This window comes from Dasypus novemcinctus, chromosome 6 (assembly GCF_030445035.2).
Source record: "Dasypus novemcinctus isolate mDasNov1 chromosome 6, mDasNov1.1.hap2, whole genome shotgun sequence".
NCBI lineage: Eukaryota > Metazoa > Chordata > Mammalia > Cingulata > Dasypodidae > Dasypus > Dasypus novemcinctus.
The window spans coordinates 100,543,446-100,558,201 of record NC_080678.1 but is presented as its reverse complement, the minus strand read 5'-3'; the positions used below and the strand labels follow the sequence as shown (position 1 = coordinate 100,558,201).

Here is a 14,756-nt window from a genome sequence, read left to right as displayed (position 1 = left end):
ACACTCTTTAGACACACACAAGTAAGCAACCCACTTCTCAATGGGAAGACTGGACCTGTTGTTACACAGAACTGGCAATAGCTAAAATGTAATTATGAAATCCCCTGCAAAAATTCTAAAAGTGGGAATTTCCCATTTGTTAAGTGAAAAATAACAAAAACCCCTCCTCTGTGTGACTCATTTCTACCTATAATAGCCTCAATTATCTCAAACTATCCTAGCAGTGCCTATTTTTAAAAGCCTTTTTATTCATTTCCACTAAACATGCCAAGTGCTTCTATTATTATGTGAAAGTGTGAATTTTTTAAAAATCATTGAACTGTATTATATTAAAGCAATAAAAGTGATTATCTAGTCCAAACCCCTCCAATTTGCCAATGAAGAAAATGAGATTTAGGGAGGTAAGCCTAAGATTCCACTGACAATTAAAGGGAAAAAGCCAGGTCTAGAACACTGCCCAGCTTCCAGTCCTCAGCTTTTTCCCAAGTCATGTCTTTTGTAGCTCCTTACAACCCCACACCGTAAGTAAGTAACCTTGGAACAAGTCCTTAGATTCAAGGAGAAGTGGTTACATCTGATATATGCAACTATGTACCAGACACCTTTGCTCACCTGTTTCATTGGATTGATCCTTATAACCTCCCTCCGTTATGGGCATTATCCCACTTTACAGAATAAGACCTGGTAGTCCAAGACCTCAAAGGTCTGACACCAAATTCACAGAACCTGGGAGTTCGCTGGACAGGATCTGGTCCAGGTGGCTCGGGTGCACGAGTCCATGCTCTCCCCACCGTGCCACTGAAATCCTGACTTCCTCTAAGACATTCCTGCCACACCTCACTTTTACTGTCATCCACAATTTCCTCAGAAAAGAACAGTTATAGAAACAGAGACTGAGACACAACTGCATGCAATTCCGGAACCTTGGTCCTAACGCAATGCCCTCCGTAGTCCTTATTGCTAAACACAAACACAAAATGGGTGTTTCTGACTCTGAAACTCGCAGTTAAATTTCAGGAACTACTTTTGGCATTTTTATTTAAAAAGTCCTTTTTATCGTGTGTAGACGTGGGACGGCTCCTGCCTGATGATTGGGGAACGATGTCTTGGCAGTGGTGTTGATATTTTTGGCTTCATTAGTATACGTGTGGTCTTATCGATTCTACTCATAGTTCTACTGTTAATAATTGAGTCATGAGCCTTATTTCTTAATCCCATTTTATCCTCTCTACTCATCCTAATCATTCTCTACATTAAAGGATTAGTACTTAGGGTATGGATGGGCAAATAATAATCCACCTTGGAAAAGATACTTTTCTAAGAAGACACAGGAGAAGTTTTTCCTTCTAAGCAGGCTTAGCAAGGAAGGTGATGGCCCTGAAGCTACTTAAAGAATGGGACAGAGTGTCCATGTATAGTAATTCCTTCTCAAGAGATAGTGAGTAGCCTTCCCCAGCAGGCAGCATCTCATTTCATTTTGTGCAGCAGTCATCCTGATTTCTCCCACTACAGGTGAGTAACAGGTAAGTGACTTCCTTCCACCTGAAATGTTAAGCACCCTGTCACATCGCTCCTACTCCCAGCCACCCCAAAGGCTGGTATGAGGTGGGACACACCGTGCTCCTGGGATTTCTGTGTTCACTCACTGGCAATGGACCTGCATTCTGGCCTTTGAGAATTCTCTGCTCCATTCCAGCCATCTCCGGTATACCTTTTCCCATTAGGGAGGGTCAGAGTGTGCCCTGCTTCACTTCGCAGTTGAATTTCTTCAGGAAGAGGGAATTACTACCCATTAAAAAAAAGTCCTCTCTGTTGGAGAGAAATTACTTTAACCATTGATGGGTGACATCATTTATACAGGTAATTCTTGGAGTTGAAACCGTAACACCTCATCACTGAGAGATTCCAAACCAGTCAGAGATCCAGAAGAACAAACACTGATGTCCACCACCCCAAGGAGACTATCAGTCAGCAGTGAGACTTCTATTTCCTCTCCTTGTTCAAATATCATGGAAAACAACACAGAGACATTGCTGTTGTCCGCTGCCCTCAGGTTCATGAGTAGCTTTTCACCATAAGAACAGCTGAAGGGGGCTGCTATGTAGAGCAGAGGCCAAGCAGGAAAAGTGTAGCCAAGGAGAGCTAAGGGCTTGGGAGTGAAGCAGATCTGGAGGTAACTCTTTGCTCGGCCCTTCCCAGTCCAGGAAGCCTCGGCGTATTAGTAATTACACAATGGAAGTGGATGATATTTTCTAATTACAAGAAAATGATGGCCTGACAGGATGAAAAGAAAAAAGAATACAACTTTATGCTTCCCCAAGAGATACATCTTAAATACTAGGACACAAAAAGGTATAAAATTTTAAAAGTTTAAAAATTGCTTGATTATGCACACCAAAACCAAGCAAAAATCCTGGTGTGGATATATTCATATTAAAAAAGTATATTTCAAAACATGGAGTTAAAGAGGGATGTTTCATAACTTGAAAGGGGTCAATTCATCAGAAAGAAATAGCAGTCATAAATCTTCATGCACCTAATAGCATAGCTTTAAAATACGTAAAACAAAATTTGAGAGAGAAATAGAAAAGAAGAAAGAGACAAATTTATAATTATAGTTGGAAATTTTAGTGCACCCCTTCAATAATGGATGCAATGAGCAAAACCCAGCAAAGACTTAGGATATTTGAGCAAAACGATTAGCAATTTTGACCTAATTGGCATACCCAGAACACTGTGCCCAACTATGTCAGAACACACATCCTTCCCAAGTGTGTGTGGAGCGTTTACAGAAATAAACCCCATGCCGAAACAAGTCTCTACAGACCTCAAAATACTAAAATCATTCAGACTATGTTCTCCGATGGTAGAGCTTATACTAGAAACCAATAATAAAAAGATAACTAAAATAATCCCCAACTGCTTGGAAAGTAAACCATATACTGATACACAACCATCTTAATGACAATATAAATTTAAAATTATTCTGAAAAAAAAGTTAAAAATAAAACATTTTAAAACATATGAGGTGTAGCTAAACCAGTGCAGATAAGCAAACTCATCATCTTAAATGTACATATTAAAAAAGAAAAGAGGCTGAAAATCAAACAGTATCTGTCCAGGTAAAGAAACAAAAATAAAACAGAAAATTTAAGTTCAAGGAAAGTGACTGAAAGGGAGTAATGAAGATAACAGTAGAAATCAATGAAATGAAAAGCAAATATACAATAAATAAAATTCATTTGGCATTTTGAGGAAAATTATAAGCCCTTAGAAAGACTGATCAAAATAAGGGGAAATGGAGAAAGAGAGAAAGCACAAATTTTCAATATCAGAATGCAAAAGGGGACATCACCACAGATTCCACAGACATTAAAAGAAAATACAAAAGATATAACAGACAACTTTATGTCAATGAATTTGAAAATGTACTTAGATTGTACAAACCTTTTTAAAGATAAAACTTACCAAATTATTATAATAAAAAAGAGAAAACCAGAAGAGTCCTATATTCAATAAACAAAATCGAATCCTCAATTAAAAATCTTTGCACAAAGAGAAAACTCAGATAAATTGATTAAATTCTTCCAATCATCTAATAACAATTCTTACTGTTTTAGGCAATTGTAATAACCTTTCCTTTTTCCAGTGTTTCAGAATTTTCAATTTTTCAAAAATAAGCCTGTGCAGTTTTTACCATGAAAATATTATAGCTGTTTTTACTTTGAAAAAAAAAATCAGATAAATGTTAAATCATGTTAAATTCTTCACAGAGGTCAGAGACGATAACTCTAATATATCCCTTATAATATTGGCAGTTTTAGTTATATCATATTAAGTCAAGTAAATTATAGCAGCTTATGAACTGACAATTGAAGTGAAGAAGTAGGAACAGGGAATACAGTTCTACAGAGCTTATCTGTGAAAGAAAGAAGAGTGAGGAAGCTGCTATCTAATGGTGAGTCAAACCAGTAGGAGAGGACATTTTACTAGCAAATTTTACTAGACTTGAACTTGAATATATTCTCAAAGAAAGAGAGGAAATAAAAAATGAACAAGGAATCCTGAATTTATGGACCAAGTCTCTCTTGGACAAAAGGAATGGATTGGACAAGTAAAGAGAAATTTGACGGAGTGAGTAAAGTAAGCTACGTAGGTAGGTGTTTGCCATACAATTCTTTCAACTTCTCTTGTACGTCTGAAAAATTTTTACACCAAAATGGTGAAGGTAAAAATGACTCTCTAGACCAGCACGTGGGCAGGGGGTAGGGGAAGGTTAAGGCAGCGCATGCGCTGAAAGGTCCCCCTGCCAGTCTTCACGGAACCTTGACTCTGTCTGTGTCCTCAGATTCTGTGTTGTCCCAGCTCCCCAGGAGCCCCAGAAGGACTTGCCTCACTGCCCAGGAGCCATCCAAAGCACATACCCCTCCAGCCTTGAGCCTGACCGCCAGCTTTCACCTCGACAACCACAAGAGGGGACCAGTTCAGGAGAGAAAAGACATGCTTTGACTTAGCCCACTACTTCCGGGTCCAGAGTCCATTTGTCTGTTGAGACTCTTCTTAAGAGCTCTGCCTGCAGACCATGCCAGCACATGCCCTGGCACCTGGCAGGAAGCTAGGGTCCCACTCTAAGCCTGCCCCTTCCTCCTTGCTCAGAGCCGCCAGTGCTTTTCTGGGTATCACTGACTGCCAGATTTGAGCCTCTGCTCGATATGTCTGACTTCCTTCTGCAATGTTCAGGATTATTCAATATTCATGAATATTCACCTATGGAAAAGAGGAAGGAAAATAATTGACTCAAAAGGTAAGACCTGCTACGAAGGAGCAGCAAGATAGCGAAATGAGACAGAAGTAAGATGCAGGTCTCTTGAAGTATTAGGAATAGGATATGTGAGTCTTGTTATAGACAAACTGTAGATATTTATTTTACATAGTTATATATAAATACACACACATTTATACACTAAGTGTATGTAAAAATACTGTATATATAGAGAAATACATTTTATATATAATATACAGAAATATATACATATACTATACATAAAAACATTTAAGTATATATATGCAAATACTCACTAATAAAAGTGAATCTGAGGCAAATCTCAGCCAGAACTCCTCTAGTGGCCTAGAGAGTCAAGAAGAACTTGTCTGAAATAATGGATGAATATGAGTGCCTTTTAGAACTCTCTAGGTTATTTTTGATGGGAAACAGTTGGTGATTACAAAGTTCTTAGATTTTCTTAGAAGGATGGTGGTATTCTTTTTGACATCCATCTAGAATCCTACCTCTGTCTACTTCCTACCACTGGGAGACTTTCCCTGCTCCCAAATCCAACTACTCCCCCAAAATGATAATAACCTATTTAATCCCCTCCCCCAAAAGTGTAAGGTTAGTCCACTGGACAGTAGTTAGAGAAATTTTTGGCAAGGGAAGGTAAAAATTTTTTTCAAATTTGAGCAACAGATGGACAATTGCATATTTCATGGTGGTTGGCAGCTTGCCTTTTCTTAAAAAGGCATCCACGAGCCCTGCCAACGGGGGCCTCAGGTGTTCCCGGCTGGGTCTCACTAAGCAGGCTGGGCACACATCCAAGGCCTCCTTGGTGCCCTGCCCTCCTGGCAGCTCCAAGTTGGCTGCAGCCTCAGGACTGAGCCTGGCTCTGGGCCAGGGTGACTAGTTCATACAGTGACTCCAAGTCACTGACCATTTCTGGAACCAGGAATGGTGTCTGTAGCCTTTTCCCGAAATCACACCAGGACAGGGCTTCCCAAGGAAGGTGCGGTCCGTATTTTCCAGAGATCTACTCATGGCGTCTGTTTTCATGCTGGGGGGAGCTCTGCAGAAGTGTGTACGCACACACATACCCTTTCAACTGCTTAGGACATTTGGAGGTCATGATCACGTCATAGAATAAGTGACTGTGGCAAACGTGTGGAGAGGTAGTGAGCTAGTGGCTCACGTCTGTTCCACTTAAAGGAGAAAGAACTTCAGATCTTCAAGTCCCACCCACAAAGCTGGTAGTAGAGCAGAGGTCAGCTGCTGGGCCCGTGAAGAAGGCCCCCCCATCCCAGCCATACAGGGATTCTCTGTCTGCAGGCCTGACTCCTCTAGGACATGCCTCTCATCTCCTCTTATCTCTCTTTCCAGACAGAATGAATGTTCCCACAGCACCCTGTTGGCAATGCCAATGTGACACCAACAGCCATGTGTCCTTTGCTTGCCTATCTCTACTACCATCCTGGGAGCAACCTGGGGACAGACTGGGTCCTGCCAACTTCTGTAGCCCAGATCCGAGAAGTTAAGAGCACACAGTAGGGCAGTGGACTTGGCCCAGTGGTTAGGGCGTCCATCTACCACATGGGAGGTCCACAGTTCAAACCCTGGGCCTCCTTGACCCGTGTGAGCTGGTCCATGCACAGTGCTGATGCGCGCAAGGAGTGCCGCACCATGCAGGGGTGTTCCCTGTGTAGGGGAGCCCCATGCGCAAGGAGTGCGCCCTGTAAGGAGAGCCGCCTAGCGCGAAAGAAAGTGCAGCCTGCCTAAGAATGGGACGACCCACATGGAGAAATGACACAACAAGATGACACAGCAAAAAGAAACACAGATTCCCGTGCCACTGACAACAACAGAAGCGGACAAAGAAGACGCAGCAAATAGACACAGAGAACAGACAACCGGGGTGTGGGGGGAAGGGGAGAGAAATAAATAAATAAATCTTTAAAAAAAAAAAAGAGCACACAGTAAAACCTGGCTGGGACCTTTTGAGGGTGGGACGGCATTGCAGTTTCTCCCATACTGGCATGTTATGCACCAAAGAACACACAACAAGCATGAACATTCCAGAAAATGTAGAAAATGATGTTCTTAAAGGCGTGCAAAATCTTTCACATTTCAAAAAGGATCCCCCTTGCTGAAGTCAGTGATTCCATCTGCTCAATGTGGAGGACTCCAAGCAAACTGCAAAACCCAGAGACTAGGCTGGAGTTGGGAGAAGAGAAAGGTAACTCCTTCCAGCCACCACAGCTTTACCACCATTGCTCAAGGCACTGTAGGTGGCACTGATATCGGGGGACAACTGGGGGTCTCTTTGTTCTACCAAGGTCCCAGTTAATCCTTAGCATGCTCCCACTAATAAGCCACTCCTACTCCACACCAAGCTTTCTCCCTTTTTGGATTACATTAGGGACCAGAATGACATGTGGGCTTCCAGGCGAGGTTATGGCATTTCAGATGGGCAGGCTGGGCCTCCTGGTCAACACCGCCTGGCCCCAGACTTGAGAAAGACCCCGCAGTGACCTGGATGACTCCTGTTTCTAAGTGCACCCTTCTCTTTGGTTATTTAAAATTAATTTCTGTGCCTCCAGCTGCCTTCTCATCTACACCACCTCCCGAAGCCTGATTCATCTTTCCTGGAGGTAGCACTGACTTACAATGCTGAGCAATTCAAGTCACCGGGGGGTGATATGAAGAGGGAATTCTGCACACCTCCTGGAGCAAGTACCAGCACACAGATCATCTGTCTCCAGATCCGTTTTCATAGCTCCTATTTTGGAGCTATTACAAGTTATCACTTCAGTACATAATATATAAATGTATTATATGAAATGGTACATCAAGTGGACTATGACCTGCAAATTTTCACTTCCAGCAACAGAGCCACTCGTTATAGGAGCACAGAAGCATTTACTAATGCTCCCTCTCTTTTGAATTCCCTTTCCCTCCTGCCTCGGAAAAATACAAATTTAACCATCTAGGATGCAGGATAAAACTCATTCTTGAAAAAATTATTCTTTAAAAAAGCAAGGGAAGGATAAATACGCAATTCGAGATAGCGGTACATCAGGTGGGAGGAAGCCACGGTCAAGATAAAAGAGCAACTGTATAATTCATCATCCAGACTGGGGCTGTCCGGGGAGCCGATATGCCTGGACAGTGGGGGTAAACCAGATGGCCACTCTCAGGACAGGGAGGCACACGGAGGGTGACACATGGTCACTGGTCTAGTGATCCAGGTCTCCAGTCAGTTAAGGGTTCATGGGTATTTGTTGTAGTATGAACACATACATACATAAACTAGAGTGATCCATGGTAAAATAATGAGGTCATGTCATAAACCAAGGATGTAAATTAATTTCATGCACCAGAAGTTCATTTTTTAAAATATCAGCATGCTTTCCCTGAGCCCAAATAGGGGTCCTTGATTTGGCTCTTCCTTTTTGTTTTGTTTTGTTTTAATTTTTTTTTTTTTTGATGCTACATTAAAAAAATATGAGGTCCTCATACGAGGTCCTCCCACTTCAACAACCTCTTTCGTCATCGTGGCACATTCATTGCATCTGGTGAATACATTTTGGAGCACTGCTGTACCCCATGGGTAATGGTTTACATTGTAGTCTACACTCTCCCCTAGTCTACTCAGTGGGCCATGGCAGGACATACAGTGTCCAGCATTTCTCCCTGCAGCACCACCCAGGACACCTCCAAGTCCAAGTTGTCCTGGCACTTGTTAATCATTCCCTTTCTGCGTTTTGTTTTATGACTGTGCAGTGGCAGAGCCGTCCCCTGTCACTGAGGCTGCTTCTGTCTTCCTCTTACTGCGTGCTCTAAACACAGGCACTGAGACCAGGAGCAGATCTCTCACACCAGCAGCCAGACAGGAGCCCAGGCTCCAAACTTCCCCGAGTCTTCCTTTCCTCTACTTGTTTTCCATCATCAACTCTACAACAAGCAAACAAAGTCCCAGGGTTTTGTTAAGCTTTAATTTTTTAAAGATTTATTTACTTATCTCTCTCCCCCTCCTGCCCTCCTTCTCCATTGTCTGCTCTCTGTGTCCATTTGCTGTGTGTTCTTCTGGATCTGCTTGTATTCTCCTCAGGTGGCACTGGGGATCTGTGTCTCTTTTTGTTGTGTCATCTTGCTGCACCAGCTCTCCGTGTGTGCGGTGCCACTCCTGGGCAGGCTGAGGTTTCATGCAGGATGGCTCTCCTTTGCACAGAAGCCACTTCTTGCGAGGGAGGCACCATTACACGGGGACCACTCTTAGGCGAGGTCATCCCTGTGTGAGCCAGCACTCCTTGTGCGCAGCAACACTGAGCATGGGCCAGCTCACCATGCGGGCCAGGAGGCCCTGGGCATCAAACTCTTGGACCTCCTGTATGTAGGCGGACGCTTTTGTTAAGCTTAATGAAAGGTACATACATACCTACCTTGCTTCTTCCTCTATGCTGACAGTCCTCACCTATATTTTTATATCTATACTCATATTCATCCATTTAATCTACCAGCCAACCACTTATTACACACGATTAGCAGGCACTGTGTCAAATCCTGGAAACAGTACAGCAGTAGCTGGTGTCACAATATTCCCACCTTCCAAGAACTTGTTACCTAAGAAAGCCCTTTGTATGCCCCAAATGAGAACCACAGTGAAGAAGCCTCCTGAGGCCTGGTGAGATAAGCAGTCACATGAGCTAGAGAGAGGATCATTAACCAGATGTTTAAAGTGTGATATTAACTGGATAGACAGAATCTCGGCCACCCAACACAGCTGGCAAACAAAGAACAGCAGTCTGGTCAGTCAGACTTTCTATTTTAGGGAGAGTTGCCTTAATCTGAACCTAAATAGACATTTTTAAAGATGCATGTCAATTCCCATTCAGGTAGTCATCATCAGAAGTTCCAAGACAGAAGCTCAGAGGGCCTCAGAATTCAGAAGCATTCTCAAAAATGGCACTAGGCTAGAAGTGCCGAGGGGAAACAAGTAGACTTGCCACCCCAACCCAGCCCTGCCTTGTGAGCTCTAGGCACACACAACCAACAGCTTACCTGACATCTCCACTTGTTTGTCTAATAAGCTTTCTAAGCTTTAACTTGTCCAAAATCAGACTTTTGGTTCTCCAAGTCCAACCAGATGTTCCAGCACTTCACTCATCTCAGTCAACAACTCAACCCTCTGCCCACCAACCCCCGGAGTCACCCTTTTCTGATTTGCTCTCTTATCCACATGCCCAAGCCACAGAAAAATCCAGCTCTATTTCTAAAACACACCCGCAGGCTGACCGCTCGGCACCACCTCCTCCTCCACCACCTTGGTGCAAGCTGCCGTCACCTCTCCTGGATTCGCGTGGGTCCTCTACAGTCTAGTGTTGGCATCTACGTCAGGTCACGTCACTGCTGCACTTAAAACAACTCTCACTACCCCCCTCCCTGTGAGAAAAACCATAGTCCTCACTGATGACCATAGTGTTTTGGGCAAGAGGCCCTTCCTTGACCTCCTGACTTGTTTCCTCACATCCTCCCCACTCCCCACGGTGAGCTCTCGCTCCAGGACCTCTGGCCTGGTGACTGCCACATCCCTGTTTAGAGTGTGCTGACCCAGGCAACTGCTCTCCTGTGCCCTCATTCACCTTTACTTGCTCACTACAGCAACCTCAGCATGGATACCAATGTCTGGCACAGGCCAGTGCCCAGGGGATGTTTGTTGAATGAAGGAATGTCCACCTTCTGGACTGTTGGCCCCCAAGGCCCCTGTCAAAGAAGCTGAAGACACCACATGTGAGTACCAGCCTGATATTGCTGGACGTTTTGATGTGAACATGTGATGAGGCTCCTCGGAGCTGTCATCAAGGAGAAGGAATGGAGGCCCCTCCGGGCTGGGCTATCTAAGCCACCATTGCCTTCAAATCCCCCAAGCACAGGAGGCTCTCCACAAGGAGACTTCTACCAGGGGACATGGATTTTCTGGAAAAGCCAATGTCATTTTGCCTGCTTCCAGCAGCCGTACTGCGCTCCTTCATAGCCAAAGTGAAAACTGCACATTCTGCACTCAGACTAAAAAAGAGAGAAAGTCTCTTTGGATTAATTATGCACACTCTGGAGCCAAAATCAAAGTGCCACATTCGAGAAAATTTTATGAGTGTCAGTGACCCAGAAGCTGGCACAGCACCCAGGCCCGGTCCCACTGGTGAGTCATCCCCAAGGCACTTTGCCAGGGACACAGGACCCGGAGGCCTCACCTGGCCCCAAGTATGGCAACAGCAGGCACAGCGACACCACTGCACAGCCCCACGACCACAAGCCCAGGTAGCTTCCAGTCAAGGTCTTTGGCTCAGCATTTCTTTTGTTCCCAGCATCGTCCAGATGTTTGTGGAGACTCTACAGTTTAGAATATTAGGTGGAAAGACATATTTCAGTGATATCCCTACCAAAAAAAAAAAAAAAAACACCCAGGACAAAGGGGAAATGCTTCTTAGAGTCCCACAACATTTCAGTATGTTAATTTCCCAAATTGATGACTAGAGAGAAATGTAAACCGAGACACAACTCATCTTTGCCTCCTTCTTGGACTTTCCTGGTCCAACGGTGGCCTAAGATGATTTCAGACAGGCAAAACGCAGCCCCTTGTGAAAGCAGACTGCGTGCCTTCGTGAAAGGAAGCTGCACCTGAGCCGCGCCTTTGACCTTTTCTGAGGATCATGGTTGCTGACTCCAGCAGCCCCTCTCCAGCCTCCTTGCTTGGGTCTAGTACCCCTGGCTCTCTGCTGCTGGCTGCTTCAGCATCCCCTGCCCCTAGCTCTGCCTCCGGCTCAGCTGGCAGGTAATGCCAGCTTCACCAGCCCGGCGGCCCTGGGCATCCAGCCTTCTGCAGCTTGCTTCCAGCAGGTTGCGCTGGTACCCATGCTTAACCCACCCGAGATGCCAAGGGAGATGGGGTTTTCCTGCCGTGGTATCTCGTACAATGCAGGTACCCGATAAACAAATGAATGAGTGAGATAGTACATGAGGCCTCCAAAAAGATGACATGTTGCCCGAAGCCTGCTTTTATTCACCAGTGGGGTCCCCTTTGGAGTGTCCAATCCTCTTTGCCACCCTCTTGACCCAAGGTTGCTGAGGCAGCCGCTGCTACGGCCAGAACCTCTGATGAAGGGCCCCACGGAGGATGAAGACGCCTTCCTCCGAACCTGGGTCCTGGCCCGCAGGTAGCGTGGCCAGGTGAGGAAGAGGAGCCAGGCCCAGGAACCCACCACCGCCAAGGCCACCTCCTCCGCCAACCCCTGGTTTGACCTCGCCAGCCCCCCTACCCCGGAGTCCCCTGTAACAACAGAAGGCAAGTCGTCTCCCACTGAGGGGCAACGGCACCTCCCTACCAGGGAACAGTTTGTAACAAAACCGTCCAGGATATGAAAATGTATTTAATGCAATTAATAATTTAAGAAGTGAGCGCATGTGCTCTTGGAGAGTTAAATGCTTGTCAGAGTGATCGATGCCTGCTTCCCCACCAATACATTCCGGATGAAGAGCAGAGGGATTTTGCAAACTTGTGTTGACCTTGGGTTGCCGTATATAGGAGGCAGATTGCAAAGGCAGGCCTGCTTGAGGAGGAACCGTGCGTCAGCTCCCAATTTACAGCCCTTTCCCCAATTAAAGGACTGTAAAAACATTAAAATTAATGCAGTCTTAACTCCTAGAGCAGGCCCTACTTTCTTAATTAGTGCATAATTATTCAGTTTTTGATATCCTGGAAAATTATCACATGGAAATTATTTTAGGCAGAGTAACAATAGCAAAAACTCCCTCCCCCAACTCGATTAACATGTGGAAGTAATTAACACTTTATTACAGTGAAAATACTATTACTGCTAATGTTTAATGACTTTTGCCACTGCATCCTAAGCAGGAAATTCAGGACGTTATGGAGTGATGACTTCCTACAAATATATTACACATGACTTGCAAAGATGATGCTGGTTTGAACTAGTTGCATTTAAATTTGGGAGGCCAGAGACACTTGGTTCTGAAAGCTGAGAGGACAGAGAAACAAATTTGGCATGACCTTACAGGGAGATGGCTCAGAAGAATCTTCCAGCATGGCCTGAACAGGATGCCCAAGCACCATCAGCTCAGCCCGCTGCTTGTAAAACTGTAAACTGTGTCTTCTCTGCCATGCTAACCCTCGTAAATGGGTAGTCAAGCCTTTTAAGTTCAAGGCATTGGGAGAAAATTAAAATTAAATTTCCCCATTGAACCTCCTAGAAACAATAGCAGAATTCACTCTGGATCACTGGAAGGTGCTACAGGTGTTCTGAGTCAGGGAGACTATGATAGCTCATGAGTAATTATCTAACGCTGTCAGATGCCTGCCTTTATTTTTATTTTATTTATTTTTTAAAAAATGTTTAGATGCCTGCTTTTAGATGATTCACAACAAGAATGACCAAAATGGAAAGATGTCTGGTTTGTGCTTGTGCCCTGGTCCAGGGGCCTCGGGGACGGAGGGGAGAGAGTCTTCTTGGCTGGCGCTCCTCTCAATGCTGCCATCGGGGGTCATCTCATGAAGAAACCTTTGCTCCCCATTGTGTTTAACCAGGAACATGAAATGTCAGCTTCTCTTATATATAAATACTTTTTAGAAAATTGCGTGGAGACATCCATGCAGGAAGCAATGCAGAGCAGGATGGTAAAAAGCACCAAATAAATATGGGGTGAATATGGGAAAGGAAATGCAAGTGGGCTTAGTTCAGCTGCTTGCAAGTTCCTCTGCTTCACCAGCCAGCTTTGGCATCAGTGGTAGCCACGTACAGGAATTGTGATGCCACAAAATCCACGACTTGCTAAACTTTGATATTATCCTAGAGCAGCTCTGAAAACTTTTCATCCACCTTTTCTTTTCCTTTCCTTACTTTTTGGGGATCTTGCAGTCAGGGTTCTCCAGAGAAGCAGAACCAGCAGCCTCTGTGTGTGTCTAAATATAAGCTGCTAGGAGCACCGGTGTGCAGCCATCTGTTGGGGCCCCTGCTTTCAAGACTTTGGGGTCTATACCTAGTAGTGGGATTGCCAGGTCACGTGGCAGTTCTGTACGAAATCTTTCTGAAGACGTGCCAAAATGTCTTCCACAGTGGCTGCACCACTGCACATTGCCAACAGCCAGGAGGGAGAGGCCCTAATTCTCCATGTCCTCTCTAACACTGGTCATTTCCTTTTTGTTCTTTTTTCAGAAGAGTGAACGCAGTCCCCCACTACCCCAAATTATGCAGTTGCGTTTCCCGCATCTGGGGAACTCGCAGGGGTCAGCACGTCCGCAGCGCAATGGCTCAGCCTCGCCCCGGGACCACCACCCTCGTGACCACAGAAGTTCCCCGCCAGGTAAGCCTTTTACAATAGCAGCCGACACAGGCAGCTCTTGGAACAGAACCATGAAAAAACCCTGCCCCAGAAGGCTTCACGTAGAATGAGACCACCTTTTAGAACCAAGAATGAACAAAACTAAATAATACACTGTCAAACATATATACATTGCTAATAAAACCCTACTTTAAAATTCCATTTCCTTTTCCTTTAGAATAGTGCATCTTCTGGTGCGGGGAGCTGGGGCACAGGATGGGAGGAACCCAAAGGAAAGGCCAGTATGGGTAATGCAATACTTCTCAAGCCAGGAGTTGAGCTCCTTATGTTATTAAGCTTCAGAGACAATATATAAGTTACACAGAATTTTTGCAAGTATTAAACAACTACTTTTAAAAGACAATATAAGGGCAAGAAAAGGGACACATGTCCCCAAAATAACTTCAATCATCCAGTGGCACCTAAGAAAAAAGGTGCAATACTCATAGGCTTTAAACATAACAAAGACCTGCCTCTGCCATGGGCCTTTTCCAGCGGTCAAGAATCACAAAAGTGACAAGACAGACAGCGTTGCTCGCCCCACCCCTTTTGCACCCAGGTAAACACAGCCAACGGTGGCTGAGGTTATCAC

At 44.7% G+C, this 14,756-nt stretch overlaps 1 non-coding gene across 1 annotated transcript; it reads right to left on the bottom strand.

Moving 5' to 3' along the window:
• Positions 1-13,993: 13,993 nt before the first annotated feature.
• Positions 13,994-14,154, bottom strand: LOC131279051 (U1 spliceosomal RNA). Its single transcript, XR_009186392.1, has one exon. It is a non-coding gene; the product is annotated as a U1 spliceosomal RNA (small nuclear RNA).
• Positions 14,155-14,756: the final 602 nt, after the last annotated feature.